General features: G+C 43.1%; 1 protein-coding gene across 2 annotated transcripts in view; it reads left to right on the top strand.

Annotated features, from left to right (window-relative positions):
* Window positions 1-24,058, top strand: part of LOC109898122 (N(G),N(G)-dimethylarginine dimethylaminohydrolase 1) — a 121,176-nt gene that overhangs the window by 4,477 nt on the left and 92,641 nt on the right. The gene's annotated exons all lie outside the window — the stretch shown is intronic.

Here is a 24,058-nt window from a genome sequence, read left to right as displayed (position 1 = left end):
CTTTATTTGGAGTATGGATATATACTGCTGTTGTCATCTTTGGTATTAATGTATCGTATATGTATAACTGTCAACGCCAGATCGAGATTATAGCTACATTGTAACAGTAATAGGCTACAAAGGAAGGGATATGTGATTAGCCATCATCAGAACGCCAACGCCCTTGGAAAGATGATCAGATAATATGGTCACAGTCACATGAGGGCTAAGACACCACTGTCCAACTCAAATGTTATTGGTCACATAAGTACACATTTTTAGCAGATGTTGTTGTGCGTGTAGCGAAATGCTTGTGTCCCTAGCTCCAACAGTGCAGTAGTATCTAACAATTCACAACAATACACACATATGTAAAAGTTAAAGAAAGGAATTAAGAAATATATACACTACCAGTCAAAAGTTTGGACACACCTACTCATTCAAGGGTTTTCCTTTATTTTTACTATTTTCTACATTGTAGAATAATAGTGAAGACATCAACACTATGAAATAACACATATGGAAGCATGTAGTAGCCAAAAAAGTGTTATATATTGTATATTTGAGTTTCTTCAAAGTAGCCATCCTTTGCCTTGATGATAGCTTTGCACACTCTTGGCATTCGCTCAACCAGCTTCATGAGGAATGCTTTTCCAATTGTCTTGAAGGAGTTCCCACAGATGCTGAGCACTTGTTGGCTGTTTTTCCGTCACTCTGTGGTCATACTCATTCCAAACCATCTCAACTGGGTTGAGATCGGGTGATTGTGGAGGCCATGTCATCTGATGCAGCACTCCATCACTCTCCTTCTTGGTCAAATAGCCCTTACACAGCCTGGAGGTGTGTTTTGGGTCATTGTTCTGTAAAAAAAAAAGTGATAGTCTCACTAAGACCAAACCAGATGGGATAATGTATCACTGCAGAATGCTGTGCCTTGAATTCACCAGCAAAGCAGCCCCACACCATCACACCTCCTCCTCCATGCTTCACGGTTGGAACCACACATGCAGAGATAATCCGTTCACCTATTCTGCGTCTCACAAAGACACGTTGGTTGGAACCAAAAATCTCAAATTTGGACTCATCAGACCAAAGGACAGATTTCTACTGGTGTAATGTCCATTGCTCGTGTTTCTTGGCCCAATCAAGTCTCTTCTTATTATTGGTGTCCTTTAGTAGTGGTTTCTTTTCAGTAATTTGACCATGAAGGCCTGATTCACGCAGTCTCTGAACAGTTGATGTTGAGATGTGTCTGTTACTTGAACTCTGTGAAGCACTTATTTGGGCTGCAATCTGAGGCTGGTAACTCTAATTAACTTATCCTCTGCAGCAGAGGTAACTCTGGGTCTTCCTTTCCTGTGGCGGTCCTTATGAGAGCCAGTTTCATCATAGTGCTCAATGGTTTTTGCGACTGCACTTGAAGAAACCTTCAAAGTTCTTGACATTTTTGGGATTGACTGACCTTCATGTCTTATATTAATGATGGACTGTCGTTTCCCTTTGATTATTTGAGCTGTTCTTGCCATAATATGGACTTGTTCTTTTACCAAATAAGGCTATCTTCTGTATACCACCCCTACCTTGTCACAACACAACTGATTGGCTCAAACACATTAAGAAGGAAAGGAATTCCACAAATTAACTTTTAAGAATGCACACCTGTTAATTGAAATGCATTCCAGGTGACTACCTCATGAAGCTGGTTGAGAGAATGCCAAGAGTGTGCAAAGCTGTCATAAAGGCAGAAGGTGGCTACTTTGTGGAATCTCAAATATAAAATATATTTTGATTTGTTTAACACTTTTTTTGGTTACTACATGATTCCACACGTGTTATTTCATAGTTTTGATGTCCTCACTATTATTCTACAATGTAGAATAAGTGAAAATAAAGTAGTGAAAATAAAGGAAAACCCTTGAAGGAGTACAGTAGGTGTGTCTAAACTTTTGACTGGTACTGTAAATATTAGGAATAGCGATGTCGGAGTGGCATTGATTCAGTAGAATAGAATACAGTATATACATATGAGATGGGTGAAGCAGTAAAATTTGCCTCCTCGTTCCTGGCAGAACTCGACATTAGTAGCCTATGTTAGCAATAACAAGAGTAGATGATGAGCATTGTTCTTTACATTACGTATATTGTCAAATGCAATGCTTTATAAAGACATTTTCTACCATAACCTTTGATGTGGTTAATACTGACAGCTGTCTAGTCAGATGTGAGCTGTCAAAATATATTACATTGTAAACTGTGATTCCCTGTTTGCAGAGTACTAGAGCACACACAGTAATGAGAAAGCATCTGCATCTCATCATCTGATCTGTCAAAATAGATGCTTTAATTGAAACAGCCATAATTCCTAGGCAGAGGGCTCTTGCATACAGAAAGAGCAGATTACTGCAATGCATGTCAGTCCATTGAAAGCAAAATATTATTTTTGTGGTATACTGTCCATATTACACCAATAAGTTATACTAACAGCAGGCTATGGACAGGGATATTTCTGCTGCCTGTTTACTTAATAGTGTACCCTAATAAAGGGGTCTGTGTGAATATAAACAGACTAAATACATGCACATTATTTACAGTATAAATTGGAAGTTTGCATACACTTAGGTTGGAATCATTAAAACTCGTTTTTCAACCACTCCACAAATTTCTTGTTAACAAACTATAGTTTTGGCAAGTCGGTTAGGACATCTACTTTGTGCATGACACAAGTAATGTTTCCAACAATTGTTTACAGACAGCCTATTTCACTGTATCACAATTCCAGTGGGTCAGAGGTTGACATACACGAAGTTCACTGTGCCTTTAAACAGTTTGGAAAATTCCAGAAAATGATGTCATGGCTTTAGAAGCTTCTGATAGGCTAATTGACATCATTTGAGTCAATTGGAGGTGTACCTGTGAATGTATTTGTAACTGTGAATGTATTTGTACCAAATACATTTGGTACAAATGTATTTGTATCAAACTCTGTACCTCTTTGCTTGACATCATGGGAAAATCTAAATAAATCAGCCTAGAACTCAGAAATTGTAGACCTCCACAAGTCTGGTTCATCCTTGGGAGCAATTTCCAAATGCCTGAAGGTACCACGTTCATCTGTACAAACAATAGTACACAAGGATTAACACCATGGGACCACGCAGCCATCATACCACTCAGGAAGGATGACGCATTCTGTCTCCTAAAGACGAAATTACTTTGGTACGAAAAGTGCAAATCAATCCCTGAACAACAGCAAAGACCTTGTGAAAATGCTGGAGGAAACGGGTACAAAAGTATCTATATCCACAGTCAAACGAGTCTTATATTGACATAACCTGAAAGGTCAAACTGACCTAAGACAGGGAATTTGTACTAGGATTAAATGTCAGGAATTGTGAAAAACTGAGTTTAAATGTATTTGGCTAAGGTGAATGTAAACTTCCGACTTCAAATGTATGTGCACCCTGGGCTGTAGACTAAATGTGCTGTTCCCTGTCCTCTGTCTGTTGACTAAGGTTGCACATTTTGGGATATATTCAGAGGTAGAAACTTTTTGTGGGAATGAATGGGAATATATGGGAATGTTTTTTGCATTGGATATAGTTACCATATCATATGGAGACAGAAACCTTTTACCTTATCATAAGTAGACATAATTGCAAATGATTAAATCCTTCCAATAGAAAAATAACTATTTAGTTACGAATTGAACTTTAATTAAATGAGTTGACTCTTCACATGGAATGATTTCACTGAACAACAAAAGAAAGGGAATATTGAATGATACCCAATGATCCATTGCATCTCCCAAAAATGTTTTTAACATCTGTAAAATGATAGTCTAGAAACTAGAGCTTTGGTTGTCTTCCTCTCAGGCTTCCATGTCTTCTCCCTGGACCTCCTCAATGTCCACCTCTTGAACATCAGACTCTGAGGCCTTATCTATATTGTCACTTTCCAACCTTGTTGAGGATGGCTCGTTGTCAGGCTCAAAAAGCCTCAAATTTTGTTGCGTGCTTTGGTGTGTGTGTGTTCCCAAACAAGGACCAGTTGTGCTCTGAGGCGGCTGATGTTGATGGGATTTGGAGGACGACGGAGGCAACGGGGGAAAGAGCCTCAGATCCACCAAGTCCCTTCCACCAGGTGGCTGATGAGTTATTTTAGCACGACTGCCATATTGCATCTCCATCCAAAGCCCTTGCTTGGAAGTGTTCTTCGCCAGACTGCCAAGAACCTTGTCCTCATCCAGGCCAAGGTGGTGAGACACGGTAATGATGACACCATAGGCCTTGTTGATCTCTGCACCAGACAGGATGCTCTTGCCAGCATACTTGGGGTCCAACATTTACACTGCGGCGTGTATGGGCTTCAGGCAGAAGTCTTCATGCTTTTTGATGTATTTCAGAATTGCAGTTTCCTCTGCTTGGAGCAGCAGTGAAGTGGGCAGGGCAGTACGGATTTCTTATCTTAGATCTGCAAGCAGAGTCTGAACATCAGACAGGATGGCATTGTCTTCCTCAATCTGGGCAATGGCTACTGCTATAGGTTTCAGGAGTTTCAGGCTGCTTACCACGCTCTCCCAAAATACATAATACAGGATCCTCTTGATGGGGCTGTCCATATAGGCAGACTGTGATATTGCCATTTCTTGGAAAGAATCCTTTCCCTCCAGGAGACTGTCAAACATAATGACAACACCACCCAATGGGTGTTGCTGGGCAGCTTCAATGTGGTGCTCTTATTCTTCTCACTTTGCTTGGTGAGGAAGATTGTTGCTATAACTTGATGACCCTTGGCTTTCTTATAGAGTGTATCCATTGTTTTCAGTGCCATGATGTCCTTGAGGAGCAGATTAAATGCATGAGCAGCACAGCCAATTGGTGTGATGTGAGGGTAGGACTCCTCCACTTTAGACCAAGCAGGCTTCATGTTCGCAGCATTATCTGTCACCAGTGCAAATACCATCTGTGGTCCAAGGTCATTGATGACTGCCTTCAGCTTAACTGCAATGTAGAGATTGCTGTGTCTGTTGTCCCTTGTGTCTGTGCTCTTGTAGAATACTGGTTGAGGGGTGGAGATGATGTAGTTAATTATTCCTTGCCCACGAACATTCGACCACCCATCAGAGATGATTGCAATACAGTCTGCTTCCTCTATGATTTGCTTGATCTTCACTTGAACTCTGTTGAACTCTGCATCCAGCAAATGAGTAGATAAAGCATGTCTGGTTGGAGGGGTGTATGCTGGGCAAAGAACATTCAGAAATCTCTTCCAATACACATTGCCTGTGAGCATCAGAGGTGAACCAGTTGCATACACAGCTCGAGCAAGACATTCATCAGCATTTCTGACTACATACAGTATTTGCAAATGTACACAGTTTTCCCTTCCACATTACTGGAGTGAAATGTATCCATACATCAGATGGTGCCAGTGGCATTTTCCTGTAAAGATCAGATAAAAATTTGTAAAAAATAATAATAATACAATTCCACATACAGATAAATAGTTAAGCAGTTAGATTAAATAACTCCTTTGTAAAATAAATGTTTTCAAATTAAACATGTATGGAAACAGGTGAATTAAAACTCCTCTGTTAGCAGGCTCAAGCAAGCTAAAACCCACAACTAGCAGAAATTGTTACCAAGTTAGAAATTATTTAAACACACTTTGCTGTAGGCTACTATTTTCTAGTTAACAAAAAATCATGTATGTCACATAAAATATATTCACCCCACCCAGTATTGTAATCAACACTTACCAGAAAGTATGTAGTCCTTGGCTCAGACAGTGTAGTAGTGGAGCTCAATAGCATCTTATTAGTGTGCAAGATCTTGAGAATCACCTGTACATGTGATGGAAGAGTGCACTGCACATGTGATGGAACAATGCACTGTGCATGCAGAGGGTTGCAATTCCAATGAATTGGGAATAGTTTATGCCACAAAATATGCCACAAGACCTAGAATTGTCTTATGTGTATCCCACAAGAAAGGTTCACTGAACTTGTTTGGTGAATTTAAGTAACATTTCCCAAATTCCAGGGCTTAATAACTTCCCATGGAAGATTTTCTGAAAAATCCCGGAGATTTACCGGAAAGTTTCCGACCCTTTGTAACCCTTCTGGTGACAGTGTGTTTGAAGTTTGGACGAGCTCTCTGAAAGCCCCTGTCATATCGTATCAGACTCACCCTCCGGGTGAGGGCTGCTAATGGGCCCCGGCCATACCATTGGGAGAGGATATTGATCTGTAAACCTCCTTCATAATGGCTCTCGACATACAGGAAATGTATTGGTCAAATGTTTAGTCAGCTGGACTGTTTTGGGTCTGACTAAAGTGTGTCCATGCAGTGTAGTGTTTTACTGTATAAAATGGAAGAGGTACGGTTTACTTAGAGTTGTGATCATGTAACATTTAGCTTTCATAAAGCCTTTATGACCATGCCAGAAAGAGTTGTAATGCCTTAAAGTCTAAAGTATTAGAGTCGGGCAGAAGACCTGGGATCGATACTCGGTTGGTCACATTGGTGGATCAGAGAACTATGCTTGCGTGAAGAGACCTGAAGACGGGTGTTATCTCCCAGAGCTAATGCTTAGGGTTTAGTTTCGCCTTGCCAGCACCAAGACACACCCATCTGTCAGAACCTTGCCAGCAGCTGTTTCACCCCACTCAATCACAACAAACAAACCTCCTGCAGGTTGAATTCAATAACTATATGCAGAGATGCCGTAGAAAGCATTGAATAGGTCAGTAGCCTAGAGAGTAATATGAGAAGAATGCAATTGCTAAATGTATGTAGATATTCTAAACTAAATGGTTTGATAACTTTCCAATGTAGTAGCAGGTGCATCACTGCAAAGAAGCAGTGATAAGCTAATATAACAATGTGCACCTTTCACCTTTCGTTGTCATTCCCTGCCGATACAGGTACTGTGCCTATCGGCATTTTGTCTGGTGGTAATGGGTAGAGGTGTGCCGAGTAGTCAGACAAAACGAGTATCGTAATGGATATGGACAATTTTCTGGATACGATTATGATCCGAGTAGTTAAGTAATTATCCGTGAACGCATCTTTCTCATGTCAGTCAGTCAAGTAAGGTTTTACGTGGTCTAAATCACTCAACTGGCTAGTTTACCAGTCTGTAAAAAGACGGGTGGGCTGTATGTTGATCCTGCTGCTCTGATTGGATAGAGTGAAGCTGTCCACTCGCTTCAGAATTTCACACAATCACCTTCACTTCGCTGTTTCGGTCTGGTCATTCAGACTTGCTGCTGCCTACTGTTAGCCTCCTACCATGATACATCAAAAGGAAAGGAAGTTTGCTATCAATGTGCATATTATCTAACAAGCGGGGTGAGGGTAAGGAAAACGAAACACTGACCAGTATTCTGATTGATAGCAAACTTGTCTGCCCACTGCAAGTTTGAAGACACAGACACAGGTCAGACACACACACACACCCCTCAACGGCTCCTAATTTGCAGCTTATTTGGTCTATAAACGTGCCGGGAGATAGGTATTTTGCCAATATCTACTTAGGCACGTTAAAACATTTATGTTTTTTCACGAGTATCATCCGATCCGACTATCAACTGGCTATTTACGGATATGATTTCGAATACAAGTATGGCCATGTTGGCACACCCGTAATAAGGGGTCTATCTTGGCAAACATGTCAGAGATACTGTTCGGTCATGCACAAACACATATACACAGTGGACAATGATTACATTATCAATGGTGGTTATGATTAGCAAGGTGGAACCAACCTGATCACGGCATTCACCTTTCTATTTCACTTTTGTGTGTGTGTGTGTTAAACAAGTTTTTTCTTAAAGTTTCCGGGATGTGACGTGCATCACACTTATATCAGTACATCAAGAAACTTCTGTTAGATCAAATAAGCAATTCATGTTTATCTTGACTAAATCCGACACTCTCATACAAAACCTCAGGGGTATTAACATGCCTCTCTACAGTCTTACATGTGGATTCTCTTCTTCTCTTTCCACTGACAAACAGGCTGTTTTCTCCATAATTGGCACAGCCGCTGTCTTCTGATCCCAGAGGTAAATGAGTCCAGCATCAGTAAAGAGCTTATATTATAGCCTATTGGTGTGTGTGTTTGTGTGTGTGTATGTCACCGTGAGCACAGAATTCAGTCTTGATTAACCATGCTTTATTGGCTGGGACATAGGGAAGAAAGCACAGTCCTCTGATCCCTCTTTGTATCCCAGATCCCAGCCCTCTTAGTTAGTTATTTGTGACTGCCACTGCCAATTTACTGGTTAGATGAACCAGACTTCATATAAACACTGTTTGTGTGTATTGTTGTGAATTGTTTTTAGATACTACTGCACTTATAGATACTACTGCACTGTTGGAGCTAGGAACACAAGCATTTCTCTGCACCCGCAATAACATCTGCTAAATATGGGTATGTGACCAGTAACATTTGATTTGATTCAGACTTTTCACCGAAGCGCTAGTTAGCATTGGCTCACGAAACTACATCTAACTTCCTTCATACTGCACGCAGAGACATACAAATGATATCCATGGGTCCATCTTAATTGCCAGAATCTATCAGTATCCCTTTAATTGATCTTGTTTTTATGACCCTCATAAGGCTTGCCTAATGCATTAATAAGTTATTCATGGCTATGGAAGGCAGTGGTAAATTGGAGTAGGCTTTGTTTTTGAAAAAATGTATCCTGGTCTCATGTAACCCAATGGTGGAAGCTCTAACTATGTTCTTCACTTTGGAGATTATATACCAAGATTACACTCGTTGACGGTTGACAGAATTTGTAATCAGGCTCATCCTTGTGAAGTCCAGAGGCTTCTTCAACAAAGAGAATTTAGTTGTTAAAGGGGAACGAAAAACTGGTTGTAAGAGCTATGTGGATAGAAACAATATTATAATATATTTTAGTTGTGTTATTGAATAGATGGTATATTGTTTATTATGGGAAATATGTATATGGGTCTTTCTTTAAACTAGGGTACCAGTAAAGATGTCCTACACTTGACAACTTGTTACAGTTGTTGATAAAAATCGGACATTTTATTTTATGTCATTACATTATTAAGATATAAGGGGGATCATAGCTATACTGAACACAAATCTAAACGCAACATGCAACAATTTCAGCCATTTTTACAGTTAAATCAGTCAATTTAAATAAATACTTAGGTCCTAATCTATTGATTCCACATGACTGGGCAAGGGCGCAGTCATGGGTGAGCCTGGGAGGGCATAGACCCACTCACTTGGGAGCCAGGTGCACCCACTAGGAAGCCAAGCCCAATCAATCAGAATACGTTTTTATCCACAAAGGGGCTTTATTACAGACAGAAATACTACTCAGTTTCATCAGGTGGCTGGTCTCAGACGATCCCGCAGGTGAAGAAGCCGGATGTGGAGGTCCTGGGCTGGCATGCTTACACATGGTCTGCGATTGGGAGGCCAGTTGGATATACTGCCAAATTCTGTAAAACTGGTCAGCAATCTTTTTTGTGTAGAGTGCCAATTTACAATTTATCCTACCATTTCTAATGAGCTGCGTGTCAGCTATGATTTTCATATGTGCATTACAACTAATTGTCTATTGAATGTCTAATTGCCCACAAACTGAAGAATTCCATGGCTCGCTAAACAGAGGCGCTGTCCATTAGCACCACGGAGCTCCACTATAGGCCTCCCTGCATCAGATGAGCTACGCCACACCAAGGCACTGTCCAAGATGTTAAATCCTGTGCGGTTTTTGCACCTTTTGAAATGCATCTATAGAAATGAAGTCGAAAGTTTACATACACTTAGGTTAGAGTCATTGAAACTTGTTTTTCAACCACTCCACAAATCTCTTGTGAACAAATGATAGTTTTGGCAAGTCGGTTAGGACATCTACTTTGTGCATGACACAATTAATCTTTCCAACAATTGTTTACAGACAGATTATTTCATTATTATTCACTGTATTACAATTCCAGTGGGTCAGAAATGTACATGCACTAAGTTGACTTTGCCTTTAAACAGCTTGGAAAATTCCAGAAAATGATGTCATGGCTTTAGAAGCTTCTGGTAGGCTAATTGACATTTGAGTCAATTGGAGGTGTAACTGTGGATGTATTTCAAGGCCTACCTTCAAACTCAGTGCCTCTTTGCTTGACATCATGGGAAAATCAAAAGAAATCAGCCAAGACATCAGAAAAAGAATTGTAAACCTCCACAAGTCTGGTTCATCCTTGGGAGCAATTTCCAAACACCTGAAGGTACCACGTTCATCTGGACAAACAATAGTACGCAAGTAAACACCATGGGACCACGCAGCCATCATACCGCTCAGAGATGAACGTACTTTGGTGCGAAAAGTGCAAATCAATCCCAGAACAACAGCAAAGGACCTTGTGAAGACGCTGGAGGAAACATGTACAGGAGTATCTATATCCACAGTAAAAGTGAGTCCTATATCGACATAACCTGAAATGCCTCTCAGCAAGGAAGAAGTCCCTGCTCCAAAACCGCCATAAAAATGCCAGACTACGGTTTGCAACTTCACATGGGGACAAAGATCATACTTTTTGGAGAAGTGTCCTCTGGTCTGATGAAACAAAAATAGGACTGTTTGGCCATAATGACCATCGTTATGTTTGGAGGAAAAAGGGGGAGGCTTGCAAGCCGTAGAACACCATGAAGCATGGGGGTGGCAGCATCATGTTGTGGGGGTGTTTTGCTGCAGGTCACAAATGGGTGTTCCAAATGGACAATGACTCCAAGCATACTTAAAAAGTTATGGCAAAATGGCTTAAGGACAACAAAGTCAAGGTATTGGAGTGGTCATCACAAAGCCCTGACCTCAATCCCATATAAAATGTGTGGGCAGAACTGAAAAAGTGTGTGCGAGTAAGGAGGCCTACAAACTTGACTCAGTTATATCAGCTCTGTCAGGAGGAATGGGCCAAAATTCACCCAACTTATTGTGGGAATCTTGTGGAAGGCTACCCAAAACGTTTGACCCAAGTTAAACAATTTAAAGGCAATGCTACCAAATACTAATTGAGTTATTGTAAACTTCTGACCTACTGGGAAGGTGATTAAATAAATAAAAGCTGAAATAAATAATTCTCTACTATTATTCTGACATTTCACATTCTTAAAATAAAGTTGTGATCCTGACTGACCTAAGACAGGGATTTTTTACTAGGATTACATGTCAGGAATTGTGAATCTGAGTTTAAATGTATTTGGTTTAGGTGTATGTAAACTTCTGACTTCAACTGTAGATCTTTGTATTGTACTTCCTGATTTTCTCCATTGTTTGTTTGAGTTTGTTTGGCAAGCATCCTTGATGATTGTAAGTCATTCCTTTTGATGTTATTCCTCTTATTCCATTGCATTATGTGTATTTGTCTGACATGCAGTTGTGGTCAGCAGTTTTAATACGATGGTCATTTTAATTTTGATGCCTGTATTTGTAACTTATTGTAACTTGATGGCGTGTAGTAGTGGCTAGATGCATATTTTGTTCCGTAAAGCTGCCTAAATATTGGTTTTATTCATGGTTTTGATTTATGGACAATATTCCTTTGTGTTTTATCAAGAATCAAGATTTCGTTGTGGTGCGACACTTTGCTGTTTTCAATTGTACTTATCAGCCATTTTGATTGTTTATATATGGAAATTTCATTAGAAACTTAAATATAATTTATACTTCTTTGTTTATTATTATAATAATAATAATGTGTATATATTGCTCCTCCAAGTATTTTTGTGGAACAGCCCCATTTCAATATAGGCTATAGAACTACAAAGGCCATGTCACGCCGTGACCATAGTATGATGTAATAGCGTGACTAGGGGGTGTTCTAGTCATGAATTTATATGTTGGGGTAAGTTGTTCCCAATTGGAGGCAGCTGATGATCGTTGCCTCTAATTGGGTATCATACTTAGTGTGGTCCTTTCCCCACCTGCGTTTGTGGGATATGGTTTCGTTTTGGTTTAGTGCTATGTGCGCTACGAACTTCACGTTCGTTTATTCATTTTTTTTTTTGAAGGTTCACTTTAATAAATATGTGCAACTCTACTTACGCTGCGCCTTGGTCCGCTCATTATGTATACGACGAACGTGACAGGCCAAGTATTACATGTGATTACAAAATGACATTATTTATTGAAAAATACAAGGTTCAATAAAAAGACGACTGTTAGGCATACCAACAGCCCTAAATGTAACTGAACTCTGTATCTCCGGATCTGCTGCTGAGAATCGTAGCCTACCCCCCCCCCCCCCCCCCCATCTTATTCCAAATCCCCTGCAACACACATACCACATACACGCTCACGTTTATTGGCATGAACATTACAAGGTTATATAATTTTGTATTGAAAATCTCTTCTTACCGATTTAGTGCGATCCTTCTCCCTGCCTTCCATTGCTGAGCTGCTTATTATCTGGGCTATATTTGGGGACTTTGAGCTACACACAGGCCTCCGAGTGGTCCGTTGTCAGCCGGCTGCGTGAGGGGCTCAGGATCAACTTCATGTGTAAAAAGATCTGTTCACATAGATACAGGGATCTAAATGCTGAAAGCATTGCACATGCAACCTTCTTCAGACTCTCTCAACAGTGGATAATGGAGGCCCCCTGACCTCTCTGTCCCTTCCAGGTCTTTACGCAGCTCCGTGAATTTTGATGACCAAAGGGAGGATGCCTTGAGCTTGATCAGCTGCATTTCGAAGTCCTCGATATCCTTTCACTGAAACACAGACAGATCCATGTCGCTCTCCTCAAAGTTGTCTGGCTTGATCAAAAAATAAGGGCCATGTTGCTTGACAGAGAACTTGGACTTCAACTCCCCCATGTACACTCCGATGACGTCAGTACTGACAGTGTGTCGCGTTGACAGCCCTTTGAGTTGCTTGAAGTAGTGGAACATCCAGCAAGCACAGGTTGAGCTCACTGAGGTGATGTAACAACTGCGCTGAGAGTCGGTAACAAGTACAGGGAGTGAGTGTTTTAATAAATAAACAACACAAAAAACACAATCAATGCACCGACATGACAACAGAGTCAATAACACCTGAGGAAGGGGAGTGACAGATATAGGGAAGATAATCATGGAAGGGATTGAGTCCAGGTGAGTGTCATGAGGCTGGTGCGCAAGACGATGGTGACAGGTGTGCGGGATCATCAGCAGCCTGATGACCTAGAGGCCGGAGAGGGAGTATACGTGACAGTACCCCCTCCCCGACGCACGGCTCCAGCCGCAGGACGCCGTTAAAGGGGACGAACCCAGGGATCAGGAGTGGACTGGTCAGGCCAGCTGAGGCACGAGAACCTGTCGAGTCAGCTGTGAACCTGACAGATCAGTTGAGGCAGGGGAGTCTGGCGATCCGGCTGAGGCATGAGAACCTGACAAGCCGTTGGAAGCAGGAGAGTCTGGCGATCCGGCTGAGGCATGAGAACCTGACAAGCCGTTGGAAGCAGGAGAGCCTGGCGATCCGGCTGAGGCATGAGAACCTGACAAGCCGTTGGAAGCAGGAGAGCCTGGCGAGCCGGTGGAGGCATGAGAACCTGACAAGCCGGTGGAAGCAGGAGAGCCTGGCGAGCCGGTGGAGGCATGAGAACCTGACAAGCCGGTGGAAGCAGGAGAGCCTGGCGAGCCGGTGGAGGCAGGGGAGTCTGGCGATCCGGCTGAGGCATGAGAACCTGACAAGCCGGTGGAAGCAGGAGACCCTGGCGAGCCGGCGGAGGCATGAAAGCTCGACGATCCGGCTGAGACAGGGGTGCCTGTAACGGTTCCCGGACCCGACGTCATTACACCCTGATGCTTCCCTTAGGTGAGGTGTTATTCTGTAACGGCTGGGCTGAGAGTCAGAAAGCAAGTACAGGGAGTGAGTGTTTTAATAAATAAACGAAACAATAAACACAAAACACACCGACATGAAAACAGAGTTAACAACACCTGACGAAAGAACCAAGGGGAGTGACAGATATAGGGAAGATAATCAAGGAGATGATGGAGACCAGGTGAGTGTCATGAGGCGCGGGTGCGCGAGACGATGGTGACAGGTGTGCGGGATAATCAGCAGCCTGATGACCTAGAGGCAGGAGAGGGGGTATACGTGACAGGTGACCTGTTATGTCAGTGAGAAACATCATTTTTACATGCCAATCCACATCCTCTAGCTCTTGGTAGTTTTGGCCCTTTTCAGACAGAAATGCTTTAACCGTATCCAAATACTCCACAAACCATTCCAAAACGTCCCTTCCACTTAACCACCTGACACTGCAGTGAAGAGGCAAGTCTTTGTGGATTTGTTCCATCTCTTCCAGCAGTGACCGAAACTGTCTGTGTGTCAAAGACGAGCGAGCAACAAGGAAATTCACGATTTTATCTACAGTAGTCATCACAGTATCCAAATTGGAATTTGAAATCTTGGAACACAGAATCCCTTGGTGAATGACACAGTGAAATTTAACCACGGGGTGGCCAATCTTATCTTCAATCAGCTTTGCCGATCCTTTATGTTTACCCATCATAGTGGGGGCACCGTCAGTTGTAATAGCGAATATGTTTTGAATGTCGACACCTCTCACTCCTCAAAATGCCCCTTGAAGGCTTTTGCTACTTCGTCCCCTTTAGTAGTACCGTGCATGGGTTTTAGACAACGCAGCTCCTCGCATACCTGCTCTGAGTCACAGTATCTTGCAACAACTGCCAGACGTGGAATATCAGTCACATCCTCACTCTAATCAAGAGCCACACTAAACACGGGTACAGCTTTTAACGCTACTGTTTGCTGCTCCTTTATATTTTCGACCATCTCAGCAAGAGGCATTTCAACAGTTCTGACAGACACAGGGACGTCTTTTGTCTTTACGACGATTGTGCATTCGTGAGGCAATCAATCAAATATACACTTGATGTCCGACAAAACAACAGTGAGCGCAAACAGCCCGGCCCTTCAGTAAAACAAATCCAAACAAATCCTTTGTCCAAGAGGCAATAAATGAGCGGACAGCTGCCTTATTTTTCTTTGCCGATTACTTTTTGCAAACTGAGCTTTTTTAAAATAACACAAGAAGGCTTGCTAGCTGCAAGCCATGTGAAAACAACTATTCAGTGCCGCCTTGGTTTTGAATGTGGCATGAGAGGCGAGGCGGGTTAACTTTTGCGGTTAAATTCCCAGATAAAAAATACAAGCCAAATGGGTTTTCATCGCATTTTCAACTCTACTGGTGGTTTTGTATAAAAAAAATGTTGCGGCATATAGCGAATGTGCCCACTCTGGTATTGGCATGTGCACTCCTCATTTACAGTGCGGGTATAGCCTACATGACTAGGGCCGGGACAATACCAGAAGCGCCTTTTTTGACTAACATACAAGACGAACTTGCACTGAGAGACAGGAAACACAGGGATAAAAACACTGGGGAGAATAAGCGACACCTGGAAGGGGGTGGAGACAATCACAGGAACAGGTGAAACAGATCAGGGCGTGACATCCTCTCCCCATGCAGCACTTATCTGTCCATCTTGTCTGGTGCGGTTGCCTAACTGTGAGATTGACCTTAAATTGGTTTTGGCTATTGGTTACGCAATGGGAATAGTGTTTGATATGGATTCCCACTGACTCTTCTCTCACGGGGTTGCGTACCCTTGCGTGTCTGTCTGTGGGTAGACCAGCTGACGTGTGTATGACAGGCCAAGGGGTGTGTTGGTTTAATAGAGTCCCCTCTCACAAAGGGTTTCTCTCGTTCTGTGCTCCTTGTGTTCTCAGCCACAGAAACGAAACATCACAAGCATGACAGTGATTCCCTTTAAAGCCTGTGTCATTAGTAAAGTTTGTTATGATTACTATGATGATGTCTGGAAAGTATAGTCCTCCATCAATAACTCAAAGTAAAGTTAGACTGCTATTATGACTACTTTTTCAGAAGGTCAATGTACTATAATCTCCACACAAGTGCACTTATCCTGAATTTGATGCCATGGAGTAAAAAAAGTGCAAAGCTCAACAGGGTGAGTTTGCAATAGTTTGCAATATATTTCATATCATCTGTGAGCCACTATACAATTGATATGAAGTGTCTGCATGGCTGGGCCCTGGCCAACACAGCCTCATTAAGAAGCCTGTCTGGACCATTAGCTCTGGCAATAGCAAATATTGAGATAGATTTTCTTGGTTGGGGACCTTACCGATCTATATTGATGGACGCTCTCAGTTAAGAGTACATCGAGATTGTATTACTCATGTGGCTTCCAGACCTCAAGAAATAGTGTGAGCTGCATGCGTACTTGTGTGTGCGGGCGACCAGGTAAGCATGCTTGTGTGTGATTGCCTATGTTTGTGTGTGTAGTTGAATCCTTCCGTGACATCAATGGCCTCCGCGTCAAAGGAGACGTCTTCCTTGAATGAAATGATATAAATATGCATATTTGTAAAAAAGAATGAAGTGACAGTTCAGGGAGGCCACAATGGTCAGCCAGAGAGAGCAGAAATTAACTATCAGAAAAAATTATTCACCCATAATCAAACTCCAATCCATTATCACTATAATAGGCCAAATAGATTAAAAAATGTATGGCGTGTGATGCGGCTGTTGGCAGTGTATCATTCAGAGAAACTCTTATCTCGAGTAGCACTCAGATAACTTCTCAATTTCCTGTTATAATGAGCTTATTGCCTCCTCTTATGAAAAGAAAGAAGACAAAAAGAGTACAGACTCAATTACAGACTCAATTATTCAAACTTGGGATAGTTTCAGCTAAGTAGAGTTGCTTGGGTTTAGTTTTATTGTACCTACAGGTAACTCACAAAATAACGGAAACACGTCTTAATAAAGCGTCTTAATATTGCGTTGGTCCCCCACGAGCCAGAACAGCTTCAATGCAATCTTGACAAAGATTTTACAAGTGTCTGGAACTCTAATGGGTGGCAGGGTAGCCTAGTGGTTAGAGCGTTGGACTAGTAACCGGAAGGTTGCAAGTTCAAACCCCCGAGCTGACAAGGTACAAATCTCTCATTCTGCCCCTGAACAGGCAGTTAACCCACTGTTCCTAGGCCGTCATTGAAAATAAGAATTTGTTCTTAACTGACTTGCCTAGTTAAATAAAGGTCAAATAAAATAAAAAAATAATGGAGGGATATGTCACCATTCTTCTTTGAGAAACTCCATGTTTTGTTGATGGCGGTGGAACACGTTATCTCAGGCGCTGCTCTAGAATATCCCATAATTGTTCAATTGGGCTGAAATATGGTGATTGAGACAGCAGTGGCAAATGGTTTACATAATTTTCATGCTCATCAAACCATTCAGTGACCACATGTGCCCTGTGGATGGGGGCATTGCCCATTATTTGTATACATGACCCTAAGCATGATGGGACTTTAATGGCTGAATTACAGCACCTACTTTCGATATACTTTGTATCCCTAATTTGTCTTTCCATTGTTTTGGCAGTTACAGTGCCTTCGGAAAGTATTCAAACCACTCAACTTTTTCCACATTTTGTTACGTTACAGCCTTATTCTAAAATAGATTAATAAAATCGTAAGCAATCTACATACAATACCCCAAAATGACAAAGAGAGAAAAAACAGAAATACCTTATTTACTTAAGTATTCAGACTCTTTGCTATGAGACTTGAAATTGAGCTCAGGTGCATCCTGTTTCCATTGATCATCCTTGAGATGTTTCTACAACAAGATTGGAGTCCACCTATGGTAAATTTAATTGATTGGACATGATTTGGAAAGGCACATACCTTTCCACAGTTGACAGTGCATGTCAGAGCAAAAGCCAAGCCATGAGGGCAAAGGAATTGTCCGTAGAGCTCTGAGACAGGATTGTGTCGAGGCACAAATCTGGGGAAGTGTAGCAAAAAATGTATGCAGCATTGAAGATCCCCAAGAACATAGTGGCTTCCATCATTCTTAAATGGAAGAAGTTTGGAACCACCAAGACTCTTCCTAGAGCTGGCCGCCCGGCCAAACTGAGCAATCGGGGAAGAAGGTCCTTGGTCAAGGAGGTGACCAAGAACCCGATGGTCACTCTGACAGAGCTCCAGAGTTCCTCTGGTAGAGTGCTGCAGGGATGGTTCCACAATCCGGCCTTTATGGTAGAGTGGCCAGATGGAAGCCACTCTTCAGTAAAAGGCACATGACAGCCCGCTTGGAGTTTGCCAAAAGGCACCTAAAGACTCCCAGACTATGAGAAACAAGATTCTCTGATCTGATGAAACCAAGATTGAACTCTTTGGTCTGAATGCCAAGCGGCACGTCTGGAGGAAACTTGGCACCATCGCTACGGTGAAGCATGGTGGTGGCAGCATCATACTGTGGGGATGTTTTTCAGAGGCAGGGATAGGGAGACTAGTCAGGATCAAGGCAAAAATGAACGGAGCCAAGTACAGAGAGGTCCTTGATGAAAACCTGCTCCAGTGCACTCATGACCTCAGACTGGGGGAAGGTTCACCTTCCAACAGGACAACAACCGTAAGCCCACAGCCAAGACCACGCAATTGTGGCTTTGGGACAATTCTCTGAATGCCCTTGAGTGTCCCAGCCAAAGCCCGAACTTGACCCTGATCGAACATCTATGGAGAGACCTGAAAATAGCTGTGCAATGATACTCCCATCCAAGCTGACAGAGCTTGAGAGAATCTGCAGAGAAGAATGTGAGAAACTCCCCAAATACAGGTGTGCCAAGCTTGTAGCATCATACCCAAGAAGACTCAAAGCTGTAATTGCTGCCAAAGGTGTAAAGGGTCTGTATGCTTCCTGTGTGTTAATGTGATTTTTACATTTGAATTGTTCTCTTAAATTTGCCAGAATTTCAAAAAACGAGTGTTTGCATTGTCATTATGGGGTATTGTGTGTAGATTGATGAGGGGGGAAAACAATTGAATCCATTTTAGAATAAGGCTGTAACTTAACAAAATGTAGAGAAAGTCCAGGGGTCTGAATACTTTCCAAATGCACTGTACCTGAATATTCTCCTTAATCTTCTCCCACATTGTCTCTCTCTTGCTTCTGTTATCTCTGTCTACCACTCCCTCTCTCTCTTTCCTTCTCTCTCTCTTTCTGCCTCTCTCCCCCTTCAATTATAGCTGTAGCATCAGGTAAACAGTCCTCCCTCCCTACAGGCTTCTTAAAGAGTTTATCTGCTCCCCTGATGCGGTCTGTTGAGCCCTAGTCATCAATCACCTCCTCTGCCCCAGCCAGAATACTGTGCTCTGATGATTCTGCTGCTGTCGCTCTGACAGTGAGGCCATGGCTAATCACATTAAAGGAGACAGAGGAGTCACCCCGCCTCACCTAGCCTAACCCCCACCTCTTCAATCTTTATCTGCCATTATTCTCATTGAGTCACTGAAGCGATCAGAGTTGATTTAAAATCCTATAAACACACTGCAGAGATGCTCTCTGGTCTGATTATGTGATGGCTGACCTCTCCTAGATGCTTGACTGGTGAAGTTGCTCCATCCATGACTGTTTACCTTTCCTTAATACAGCTCATCACTTAATACAGCTCATCACTTAATACGGCTCATCACTTAATACAGCTAATCATGTGTCATCATGACTCACTCTACTTGTTAGATTCACGGAGTAGTTGTTATGATGGGTTTTCATCTGTGATTAGTTTTAATGTCAAAGGCACAAGTAGAGTGAAATGCCTTTCTTGCAAACGTAAAACCCAACATTGCAATAATCAATAACAATGTATTACTAGAAAAAACACATGAGAAATAAGAATAAATATGAAGAACACAATAAGTAAGTAAGCTTAATATATACAGGGTCAGTTCCAATACCATATTTGAAATGTGCAGGGATACTGGAGTGATGGAGGTGGATATGTATAAGCGTAAGGTGGCTAGGCAACAGGATATATAATAAACAGAGTAGCAGCAGCTTGTATGTGAGTGGGTGTGCGTGTGTGTAGAGTCAGTATAAGTGTACGTGCATGTTATATGTGAGTGAGCAGATGATGGATTGAGTGTATAGGGCACTGTGAGTGAGCAGATGATGGATTGAATGTATAGGGCACTGTGAGTGAGCAGATGATGGAGTGAGTGTATAGGGCACTGTGAGTGAGCAGATGATGGATTCAGTGTATAGGGCACTGTGAGTGAGCAGATGATGAATTGAGTGTATAGGGCACTGTGAGTGAGCAGATGATGGAGTGAGTGTATAGGGCACTGTGAGTGAGCAGATGATGGAGTGAGTGTATAGGGCACTGTGAGTGAGCAGATGATGGAGTGAGTGTATAGGGCACTGTGAGTGAGCAGATGATGGAGTGAGTGTATAGGGCACTGTGAGTGAGCAGATGATGGAGTGAGTGTATAGGGCACTGTGAGTGAGCAGATGATGGAGTGAGTGTATAGGGCACTGTGAGTGAGCAGATGATGGAGTGAGTGTATAGGGCACTGTGAGTGAGCAGATGATGGAGTGAGTGTATAGGGCACTGTAAGTGAGCAGATGATGGAGTGAGTGTATAGGGCACTGTGAGTGAGCAGATGATGGAGTGAGTGTATAGGGCACTGTGAGTGAGCAGATGATGGAGTGAGTGTATAGGGCACTGTGAGTGAGCAGATGATGGAGTGAGTGTATAGGGCACTGTGAGTGAGCAGATGATGGAGTGAGTGTATAGGGCACTGTGAGTGAGCAGATGATGGAGTGAGTGTATAGGGCACTGTGAGTGAGCAGATGATGGAGTGAGTGTATAGGGCACTGTGAGTGAGCAGATGATGGAGTGAGTGTATAGGGACACCGAGGAACTCGAAGCTCTCGGCCTGTTCATTGCCAGTGCTTTTCATATAGACCTAAAGTACCCTTAGCGCAAGGAGTATCTTTCAGATCTTCATCTCATAGTTCATAAATGGACACACCTGTGGGCCAGAACCAGACAGTGACCTTTTTAATAGCAGGTAATGTCCAGTTTAGTATTCAACTAAAAAGACCACAACATCCTCAGTCATAACACAGTCATAACACTTCCGTGGTACTTTAGGAACAGGATGGGTAGAGGAAGTCTGCTTTTTCTCCATAGACACAATATTTAGACCTGGTCCTAGAGACCTAATATTTAGACTCAGGAGCTCTTTATAGTTTATCTATCCCACCCTGTCCTGCATTATTCCTGGCCATCCCTCACAGCACTTTTCACCCCGAGTCAGCCCCAGCTCCAACTCCAGCCCCAGCTCCAGACGGCAGAGAGGCCCTGTTTTGACTAGACAGGCTGCAGATGCGGATTCCCCGCCGCTCTACAGTTTTATAAGACTTCCTGTACGGAATCGACCTGGTTTCCTTCTGGAGGCCATGACATCCGTGTGTGAAGGGGGGGACGGGGGAGCAGCTTGAACCCAGCAGCTACAGTATATATATGGGAGAAGCAGGGTCAAGTTGTCTTGGCTTCCCCAACTGACTGACACATTCCTAATCATCCACACTGGTTGAGATTGGAGAAGGTCTGTCTGTTTTAGCCTTCTCTATTACTGTCTTTCTCTGCCACATTGTCTTGCTATCTCATGTCTATCATCTCTGTCTTCTCTCTCTCTTTCTCCACCCTCTTGCTCTACCTCCCTATCTCCCCCTCACCCTTCACACTGTCTTTTTTAAAGACCGACAGAAAACACAGGGCCCTCTGTGTGTGTGTGTGTGTGTGTGTGTGTGTGTGTGTGTGTGTGTGTGTGTGTGTGTGTGTGTGTGTGTGTGTGTGTGTGTGTGTGTGTGTGTGTGTGTGTGTGTGTGTGTGTGTGTGTGTGTGATAGCCGTGGTGGTGGTGCACGTGTTGCATGCTTCTGCCAGCCGTGTGTCTGTCTGGGTTATGTAAAGAGTGCTATGTGAACAGACCAATCTCTTCTCAGACCAGCCCCTACTCTTCCCCCTGGGCTGGTAGACAGCTGCGGGACACTTTCGAACAGGAACCCCTCTCAGTCACAGGGTGACCGGGTCATGGTCAACTGTCACCGGGGGTGTGTGAACGTCTGGTCTGGCATGTCGGACTGAGGAGAGACACAGGAAGTCCTGCGGGGCTGGAAGAGGGCCAGGTTGGCAAAGCTGCATTCAAGTCACAGAGGGCCAGAGAGCGAGAGAGTGAGAGTGTGTTTCTGTCTGTGTGTGTGTGTAGGGCTGTGTAGATCTTCCTTCTGTGGTTTCTGTCTGTGCTCACAACTTTTCTCATACCAAATGTAGGCTAGGCCTAACCTTAACTGTCAACTGATGACCTGCCCATTTTTCATGCATGAATATTAATGCAGTTTTGCTTTCCTCTTGAGAGGACAGTACATTAGACACGACAAGGAAATTAATATTAATGGTGTGCTTTTTGAAGTACATGGCATACTGGGACACCCAGGCAGGGGCTGCACATGTAACCTCTGCTAACCCCGCTCCCCTCCAGCCTGGCCCACTACCACCCTCCCTCCATGCACCTTACTACCTTACTACCTACTACCTTACCCCCCCCCCCCCCCCGAGAAGGAAACTTTGTACGTCTAGGGTAAAGTTGTATTCAATCATTAGCTGTGAGTTTGTATGCTTGCAGCGTGTTCTAACCAATTAAAAGATGACAGAATAGAATTGATAGTGTTTGTGTGCAGTACTTATCAACAACTACTGAGGCAGAGATGCCTATACCGTATGCATTGCTAATACTCTTAACTAAATCAATGTAATGAATTTGTGTTTATTGTGACATGATTGTTGTTGTCATCCATCAATGCTTTATTAGTGAGAATGTATGCTAATTACAACACATTTCTACCAGCTAAGAATGACGTTTTCTCTCTGTGTCAGTGCTAAATCATTAGGCTTTCGCTAAAAGATATGTTTCCAAATACACTAAAGTGCTGTGAGCACTCACTTCTGAATATACTTTCAAATTCCTTGTAAGAAGCGCTGTACTTTTACATGTCAATTTCTGTTGGGTCTGCCCTTAAGCACTAAACAGCACATCCTCTCTGAGACAGCAGAACATATCATAAACTCTTCACCCCTTCACCCCCATTACTCACAGGGCTTGGAGTTTGGTGTTTACATGCCAACATTAAGCCAGTGTGAATTAGACCCCTGAGGTTAACCCAACTGTGGAGCCCAGCACAGCACCTCCAACCTCTGCTTCAGCACAGATCCGAGCTATAAATAGACTAGTTCTGAATGGGCCTCTAACTAAGCCTCCAGTACTATGCTGTGAGGTGCTGTGCCCAACAATGCCAGTCAGTATCACAGTAACCCTGCTAGAAATTTGAACATTCATATTCAAGCATTAGCATGTACATGCGTGTGTTCCTGCCTAAATGACTACCGACCCGTAGCACTCGAGTCTGTAGCCATGAAATGCTTTGAAAGGCTGGTCATGGCTCACAAAAACACCATTATCTCAGAAATCCTAGACCCACTCCAATTTGCATACCGCACCAACAGATCCACAAAAGATGCAATTTCTATTGCACTCCACACTGCCCTTTCACACCTGGACAAAAGGAACACCTATGTGAGAATGCTATTCATTGACTACAGCTCAGTGTTCAACACCATAGTGCCCTCAAAGCTCATCTCTAAGCTAAGGACCCTGGGACTAAACACCTCCCTCTGCAACTGGATCCTGGACTTCCTGACGGGCCGCCCCCAGGTGGTAAGGGTAGGTAACACTACATCCGCCATGCTGTTCCTCAACACGGGGGCCCCTTAGGGGTGCGTGCTCAGTCCCCTCCTGTACTCCCTGTTCACTCGTGACTGTACGACCAGTCAACTCATGTACACCAACATCCTCACATACACACACTAGCAAAAGATTGAAACCCTTCCCGCAACACAAATTCCAACACCATCATTAAGTTTGCTGATGACACAACAGTGATAGGCCTGATCACCGACAACCTATAGGGAGGAGGTCAGAGACCTGACTGTGTGGTGCAAGGACAACAACCTCTCCCTCAACGCGATCAAGACAAAGGAGATGATTGTGAACTTCGGGAAAAGGAGGACCGAGCACCCTTCCATTCTCATCGACGGGGCTGTAGTGGAGCGGTTGAGAGCTTCAAGTTCCTTGGCGTCCACAT

This window comes from Oncorhynchus kisutch, linkage group LG10 (genome assembly GCF_002021735.2).
Source record: "Oncorhynchus kisutch isolate 150728-3 linkage group LG10, Okis_V2, whole genome shotgun sequence".
Classification (NCBI taxonomy): Eukaryota; Metazoa; Chordata; class Actinopteri; order Salmoniformes; family Salmonidae; genus Oncorhynchus; species Oncorhynchus kisutch.
This window is presented reverse-complemented; position numbering and strand designations above follow the sequence as displayed.